Genomic DNA, 7,969 nt, shown 5'->3' on the forward strand with positions numbered 1-7,969 from the left:
TCCAAAGAATGGCTCTAGCGGTGTATCACAACTACAGCTGCCAATAGCCCAAATGCATTAAGTCTCCCGAGCTAATGTGTCACTCCTAATTTAATATAATTGGCCTCTGAATGAGGGCCTCAGAAGCAAGATCTTCCAAAGGAAGGAAATTCAAACTGCTAAATAATTTTAAATATTATTATATATTAATAGTTTATATAGTTATATATTAGTAATATAGTAATATAGTTATATATTATATATAGTTAAATATTATTATATACTAATAGTTAATATTAATATATAAATATATTAATAGTTTTTTTAACTGGGAGGTCTGTGCATGAACAATTGTTATTACTCTTTGATGACTGGCTCAACTGGATCATTTGCTCATTTCCATCAGAACCACTGGGGCTTTGGTGCGGTGGTCCTTGCAGTACAACAAATTAGGTATTTTCCAAGACAGACTGGAATGGAGAATCCCTCAGACTGGCTTGACCTGAGAGAACTGTCAATTTGGAGAGCGTATTGCATAAGCAAATAGCTTGTATTCTTCATTCAAATTACCTGAAAACTTGCCAACTCTCAGACATTTTCAGATTCAGGATCTAAGTTGCAAGCTTTAAGGTCATCCTATTGGACCAAACCCAAGACTGTTGAACGTTTCCGGCTTTGAGACGAGCCATTGTACTTGGGCAGAACTCTGCGGCCAACGGGGAGACCCAGACAAGATCCAGATCCAGGCTTGTTCCCCATCAACTGTGTGAGGTGGAGATGTGGCGGGACTGCTCTGAGCCACAGCAGAGATTCTGAGATTCGGGGGTAGAAGTGTGGGCTCTGCCTGACGACTCTACCTGTGGGTGCTGCTTTGGGCCGCGGCGTGAGGACTGAGGAAAAGCACTTGTGTGCAAACATTTCCTAAATTGTGCGCCATGTTTGCCTAACTTTCCCCTACATTATATAGAAGTAGAAAATATGTTTTACCCTCAACACTGGAGTGTTGGCGTGCAATGTAGCCACTTTTCCTTTCGGAAAACCGAAGGAATTCAGTCGGGGAGTTTGACAGTCCTTGTGTGAATTTCCTGTGACTAACGACGTACTAAAAACTGGCTGCTTCAAAGCAACAGACATTAATCCTCTCAGGGGTGGAGGTCAAGTCTGACATCGCGAGGTGTGAGGACTGTTTTTCCTCTGACAGAGGAAAGTCAGGAAGGCCCGGGCCCAGGGCTACATCACGATAGTGAATCTTGGCTGTCAACCTAACTGGGTGGGGAGACACGTAGGAAAGTCATAATGCACACTGCTGGGTGGGTCTGTGAGGGTGTCTCCAGAGATGACTGACGTGTGGATCAGCCAATTGAGTGGAGGAGACCTGCCTTTGCCCCCCAGTAGGCTGGGGGCCAGGATAGAACATGAATCAGAAGGGGGAGGCTCCTGCATGAGCAGATAGACTCTTCTGAGGGGGTGATTTTTTTTTTCCTGCTGTTACTACCGCAGAGCTCAAACTCCAGATTCCTGGGCCTTTGAACATGGACTTGGCACCAATTCTGCAAGGCCTCAGGCTCTCGGCTGGGCCTGAGGCTGAGCTGTGGGCTCCTCTTGTTTGAGGCCACAGCTCCGTGGACTGGGCGGCTACTGGCTTCTCTGGCTCTGCACGCGGCGACGGCCATGTACGACTGTCTAAGAACCCCCCTGAACACCCTCCAATCTCTGCAGCCAGGCTTCAGGTCACGTGAGTCTCACGTCCACGCCTGGATGCGTGTCACTGGACCAGTCTCAGGTGGCTAATCCGGGATGCTCTCGTCAGCATCCTTGATGTTTGTTACATCCACAAAGACTCTTTTTCCAAATAAGGCCACATTCACAAGTTCTAGGTGGACATGTTGTTGGGGAACGTGCATTCAACCCACTACAGTCCTCTTAAGTTCCATGGCCCTGGTATTCTGCTCTGAATGTTACCATTTGGTCTAACCTTCAGCTGGTTTGAGTTTATATATCGAACCGAGAGGCATTCTACCTCTAAGATACACCCCCAATTATCTTTGAAACAGGGTCTCACTAAGTTTCTAAGGGTCTTGCTAAGTTGCTGAGGCTAGCCTCTAGCCTGTAGTCCTCCTATCTCGGTCTCCCAAGCACTGGGATTACATGTAGGCATGTGCCACCATACCTAGCATTCTGGTGGAGCAGTTATTTATACAAATGACACTCGACAAATATTTATTAAACTTGTATACATCTGAAGAAGAAAACCAATAGCAGCACAACCACACACATGCATATAATAATAGAATATAATAATAAATATAATAATAGTCAGGTGTGGTGGCGCACACTTGTAATCCCTGCACTTGGGAGGCTGAGACAGGAGGATCGCGCAGGTTCGAAGCCAGCCTCAGCTACTGAGTGAGGCTCTCGGCAACTTAGTGAGACCCTGTTTCCAAATAAAGTATAAAATAGGTCTGGGAGTGTAGCCCAGAGGTAGAAAGCCCCAGATTTCATCCCCAGAACCACAATATATATGCTTGCCAAGCAAGAGAATGTGCCATCGAAGAAACCCACTGGCATGTTTTCTGGGAAGGGAAAACGTAGGCTAAAAATATTTACTTTGGTTGGTGTCATTTGTTTTTCTTGTCTTAAAGAATTAGGAGAAGCTGGGCGTGGTTTCACACACTTGTAATTCCAGTACTTGAGAGGCTGAGACAGGAGGATTGTCGTTCAAAGACAGCCTCAGCTACTTAGTGAGACCTTGTTTCAAATAAAAGAATAAAAAATAGGGCTGGGGTGTAGCTTGGAGGTAGAATGTCCCTGGGTTCCATCCCCAGTACTACAAAATAAATAAATAAATAAATAAATAAATAAATAAATAAATAAATAAGTAAGTAAGTAAGTAAAGAAAGAAAGAAAGAAAGAAAGAAAGAAAGAAAGAAAGATTGATTTTGGGAAAAATTAGCTTCACTGTGATTACACCTAGTAAGGATGACAACATGTACTCCAAGTGGGACAAGACTCCTTACGTCTCTGTAAGGCTGGTTTAAAAGGTCCTGCTTCACTGGGCCCAGTGGCAAACACATCTATGTAATCCTAGTACTTGGGAGACTGACACAGGAGAATCATAGGTTCAAAGCCAGCTTCAGAAACTTAGTGAGACCCTGTTTCAAAATTTTAAAGAAGGGAGAGCAGAGGGGTATAGCTTGAAGGTTGAATACTTCTAGGTTCAATTCCTAGCACAAAAATGAAAAATAAGAACAAGGAAAAGAAAAAAAAATTCTGTTTGCACAGAGACCCAGTGTGGATCTAGCATCCCGGCCTCAGACCCAGGTGCAGTGAACCACAGGGTTAAACTTTGCTATTTTCTTACCCAGCGCGGTGTGAGTGAACATTCTGTTTGCAGTGTGCCCCCTGGGCCCCAGGACAGAGGGCAGCTCCTCCCTTCTTTGGAGTTTGCACAGGGTGCAGAGGGCAGAAGAGGCACGGGGCATGTACAGTGTGCGGGCAGCAACAGACCGCACACAGCAGGGTGGGGCTGGCCCAGCGCTCAGAGCTGGGCCTCCGCTGACCTGCCTGCGGTGACCTGGGACCCGGGACCCGGGAGAGGGCCGGACAGTTTCGGGCAGAGAGAACTGAAAGACCTGAACGGTGACCCAGGAAGCCAAACAGTCAGAGACGCAGACTCCAGAGCCAGCAGGTCTGACTTCCGGGCCCTTCTCCTGTATCTGAGCTGCACGACCGTGAGAAAGACATTTGTTTCTCCAAACCACAGGTTCCTGACTTGTCAAGGGGAAATGAATTCTGACGGCACTAATCATATAGGCGTGGAGCAACACAATGAGATAATTTGTTTAAAGTCTCATTAGCACGAGCTAAGCATGTAGTAAAATAAATACTCACCAAACATGAGCTACTATTGTTACTCAAAAATCTAAGACAAGGAAGGAATTTTACAAACACATTCCCTCTTCCTCCTCCTTCTCCTTTTTCTTTTCTTCCTCTCCTTCTACATTAAACCCAGGGCTGCACCCTAGGTTGTACTATGCACCCAGCCATATATATATATATATATATATATAATTTTTTTTCAGTACTGGGGATGGAACCCAAGGGCATTGTACCTCTGAGGCTACACCCCCAGCCCTATTTTTTAGTCCTTTTTATTTTTGAAACAGGGTCTCAGTGAGTTGTGAATTGCCTTGCTAAGTAGCTGAGGCTGTCCGCGAACCACAGTCCTCAATTCTTCTGCCTCCAGAATGCTGAGATTACAAGCATGCACCACCACGCCCGGTCCCCAGCCCTATTATTATTATTATTATTATTATTATTATTATTAGTGGTGGTACTGGGGTTCCTGGAAACCCTTCTACCTCTGGGCTACACTCCTGGACCTATTTTATACTTTTTATACATTTTTATTATTTGGAAACAGGGTATCTTAAGCCAGCGTGGCTGGCTTCGAACCTGCGCGATCCTCCTGTCTCCGCCTCCCAAGCGCGGGGATGACAAGCGTGCGCCACCACGCCCGGCCCCCAGCCCTATTTTTGACAGAGTCTCTTGACAAGTTACTGTGCACCGGCCTCAACCCTGTGATTATCCTTCTCAGCCTCCCAAGTACTGGATCACTGGTTTATGCCACTGCACCGGGCTTAGTTCTACCTTCTTATTTAACCAATGCAGAAGCTCAGCCCAGAGAGATGTAGGGATATTCCGGAGTGGACTGGCGTTTAGCAGAACCAGTCCTAGGATCTGTGTTCTCCTGCGCAGCCTCATTGGGTGATTAAGAAGCAAGGCATTTAGTTCCTGAAAGCAGGCTCTGGAATCAAATCCCTGGCTCTGCCACGTACTGCTGCCAGGCGCCAGACACCAGAGGAAACGTGAGCTAGCTTTGGGCTCCTCCACGATGAATGGGTCAAGAGCCTCCTCCCTGCCTGGTCATAGAGGTGGAATCAGATGGAGCCCCGAGGCTGCAGCAGTGGGAGCTTCATGCCGACCTAAGACAGACTCAGAAAACCAGGCGCCACACAGAAGCCAGGCCACAGCCGCGAGCCCGTGGCCTGTAGTGAACGAGCGAAATTTCCCCACGCAGGCCTTTGGTTTGGGAAACTTCGAGGTTTGCTCCGCTCAGGAGGGTCAAATTCATAGTCACCGAGTGAACAGCAATGGCGAGGGGCGGAGCAGGGCCGTGGCTTTGGAAGATGGAGCCGGTGGATGGAGCGGGGGGCTCAGCTGGAATATTGGGTTGGCTCCAGCTGGAGCCGAGGCCGAGGCTGAGCCGCTAGAACACAGTTTCTGGAAATGTCTGGCCATGTGTGGTAGGCGGAGGGGATGGAGGACACAGGAAGGAAGGAAAGGCAAAGATGCAGGGCCAGGCCGGGCCGCCCTCCCCGGACCCTGGTCTGCCATGGTGATGACGGTGGGTGCTGAGATGCCACCCATGTCATCACCCAAAGCAAAGGACTAGTCCCCAGCTCTGGACGGCTGCGGTAGACTGCTCAGCTGTCAGGCTTTTGGGGTTGCCTCTGCCGGGGAGAGCCACCCCTGCATGTCCTGCCTCTCCTTCCCAGGCAGGGCACAGCCAACGACAGGCTGGCAAGGGCATAGCATCCCTGGAGAGGGGGCAACAGCTGGGAAGGTCTTCGTGGCCTCAACGCCCCCACAGGACAGCCGAACCCTTGTCTGCGGTTGCTTACCCCACCCCGTCCTGCAGGCCAAGCCGACTTCACATCTGTGGTGGTGCTGAGGCTCTGAGGGGCCGGTGGGTCCAAAGCAGGACGGTCACGTCAACCCCAGGCCCTATGACAAGGAGGAGAGAATTACACGGCCCATGGCAGCAGTGGTCACGTCTTTGACGGGCAGTGGAGTAGAGGCCGCTAGCTCCTCCCTTCAGGGGTCTCCTGACCTCTGACCCTCTCTGACCACCCAACCTTACCCAGGGAGAGCAGGTCACATCGCCCCCCAGCTCGAAACCCTCCGATGGCTTCTCATCAGCTGGGAAAGAACAGAGGTGCCTGGGCGCCGCTGTGCACTTTGCTGCTCCTCTGCTCCTTCGCCTGTAAGCTCTCCGCTTGCCCCCTTCCTTCTTGTTCAATCCTGGGACAAAGTTCGACCCTCTTCCCTGATCAGTTTAGACCTCATCGCCCTGTGTTGTGATCTCCATTGCACCCTCTGCTCCCCAAATGGTCTTGTACCTTTATCCATTATGAGAGTCTGTTCCCCCTCTTTCCTACGAAGACTACAAACCTCAAAAGGACAGACATGTGGCTGTCCTGTTGCCATGGTAACCCAGCAGGTGCCTCAGAATACCGAGTGAATGAAGGAAGGGTCGGGAGGGCTGCGTAGCAGCTTCAGTGCACAGTGGAGAGCAGGATTCCAAAGCTGCGGTGGGTGGCTCTGAGCCTGCGCCTGGGGTGAGGTACCTGCAGGGAGCAGCAGGCCAGAGGGACCTGCCCGAGCACATTGGAACCTCGGTTCTGTCGCTTCCTGGCTGGCCGCAGGCCTGGGAAGAGCCATATGACCTTGAGAAGCTCTGGTTTCCTCCTGCACAGAATGGTCTGACCCGGAGCGCCATAGGGGAGCCAGGGGAGCCGGGATGGAGGTTGCTCCCGAAGGCCTTGGCTGTGAATCTCTTTTCGCCAGAGAGTGCAAGTCCGTCTCTGCCATCCATCCGCTTGAGACACCTGAGGCCACACGGCTGGGGGCTCACTTAAGAAGGGGCCATGCTGCTGCAGCCCCCTCCAAGGGCGCCGCTGGGCATTTCTGACCCCTGGGACACAGCTGGCTGCTCTCCCAGGGCCGGGCTCACAGCAGTGCCCTGGGCTCGCAGGTGGGTGGTGAGGGTGGCGAGCAACCCTCCAGTCTATTCTTTCTCCTTGGTGCCCCTGATGCAGCCCCACTGCAGCGGCCAGAAGAGCTCTTGTGAGGGCTTGGCCGAGGCAGGAGGGATCCACCCCAGGGACCCCTGTACGAGACGCCCCTTCTTCCCACCCTGCACCTTCTTCTGTCTCTGGCTAACGCCCGGTGATGGGTGTCCAGCATCTTGACGCACACCAGCAAATCCTGGCTGACGTTTCCCAGTCCTGCCCTTTAGGCTTCTTGGATGGCCACAGGACTGTCTCCCTGTTTCAGACGGAAAGGACAGATGATACTGTCAGAATATTGGCGGCGTACATGAGAACTCACGGACTCCAGGCCCAAAGCATTTTTGCGAATGGGCGGATGGGAAGGCGCTAAGGATGAACTCATCGTCTTTCTCGCGGCACCGTTACTCAGGGTGGTGCGCAGAAGCCTCCGCTGCAGATGTGTTTGGTAGGGGGTTTTCTTGGGGCTCAGGTAATGAGTCTGTAGCTCTTTATTATTTATTATTTATTATTTATTTTATTTTGTGGTACTGGGGATGGAACCCAGGGGCTTTTCTACCTCCGGGTTACACTCCCAGGCCTATTTTGTACTTTATTTGGAAACAGGGTCTCACTAAGTTGCTGAGAGCCTCACTAAATAGCTGAGGCTGGCTTCGAACCTGTGCGATCCTCCTGTCTCAGCCTCCCAAGCTCGGGGATTACAAGCGTGTGCCGCCATGCCCGGCTTGTTGCTCATTTAAAAAATCATCTCTCTGTTAAAATGTAAGCTCAAAGAGAGCAGGAATTTTATCTGTTTTCTGGGACCTTTATCCCAGATTGCAGGACAGGGTCTGGCACGCGGTAGCTGCTTAATAAAGGCTGTTTGGTAGATCAGCACAGGAATGGGAACTGTGGCTACAGATGGGTCAGGATGAGGGCCCGGGCCTTCTGGCCTCAGGAGACTCTCCATGTCTGCGACTGTTTCCTTGCAAAACACACACGTTGGAAACCAGGGTCTCCCGGTGGCTTTTCAGTTCTAGGACCCTTGAGAAGGGGAAGCCTGTGACTGATGATCCAGATGGGCCATTAGTCAGGGGAGGGACAGGGGAACCGCTTCTGAGGCGGGTCTGAAGAGCCAGGTGACGGGGTGGGCAAGGCCC

Source organism: Muscardinus avellanarius (assembly GCF_963383645.1).
Source record: "Muscardinus avellanarius genome assembly, chromosome: 13".
NCBI lineage: Eukaryota > Metazoa > Chordata > Mammalia > Rodentia > Gliridae > Muscardinus > Muscardinus avellanarius.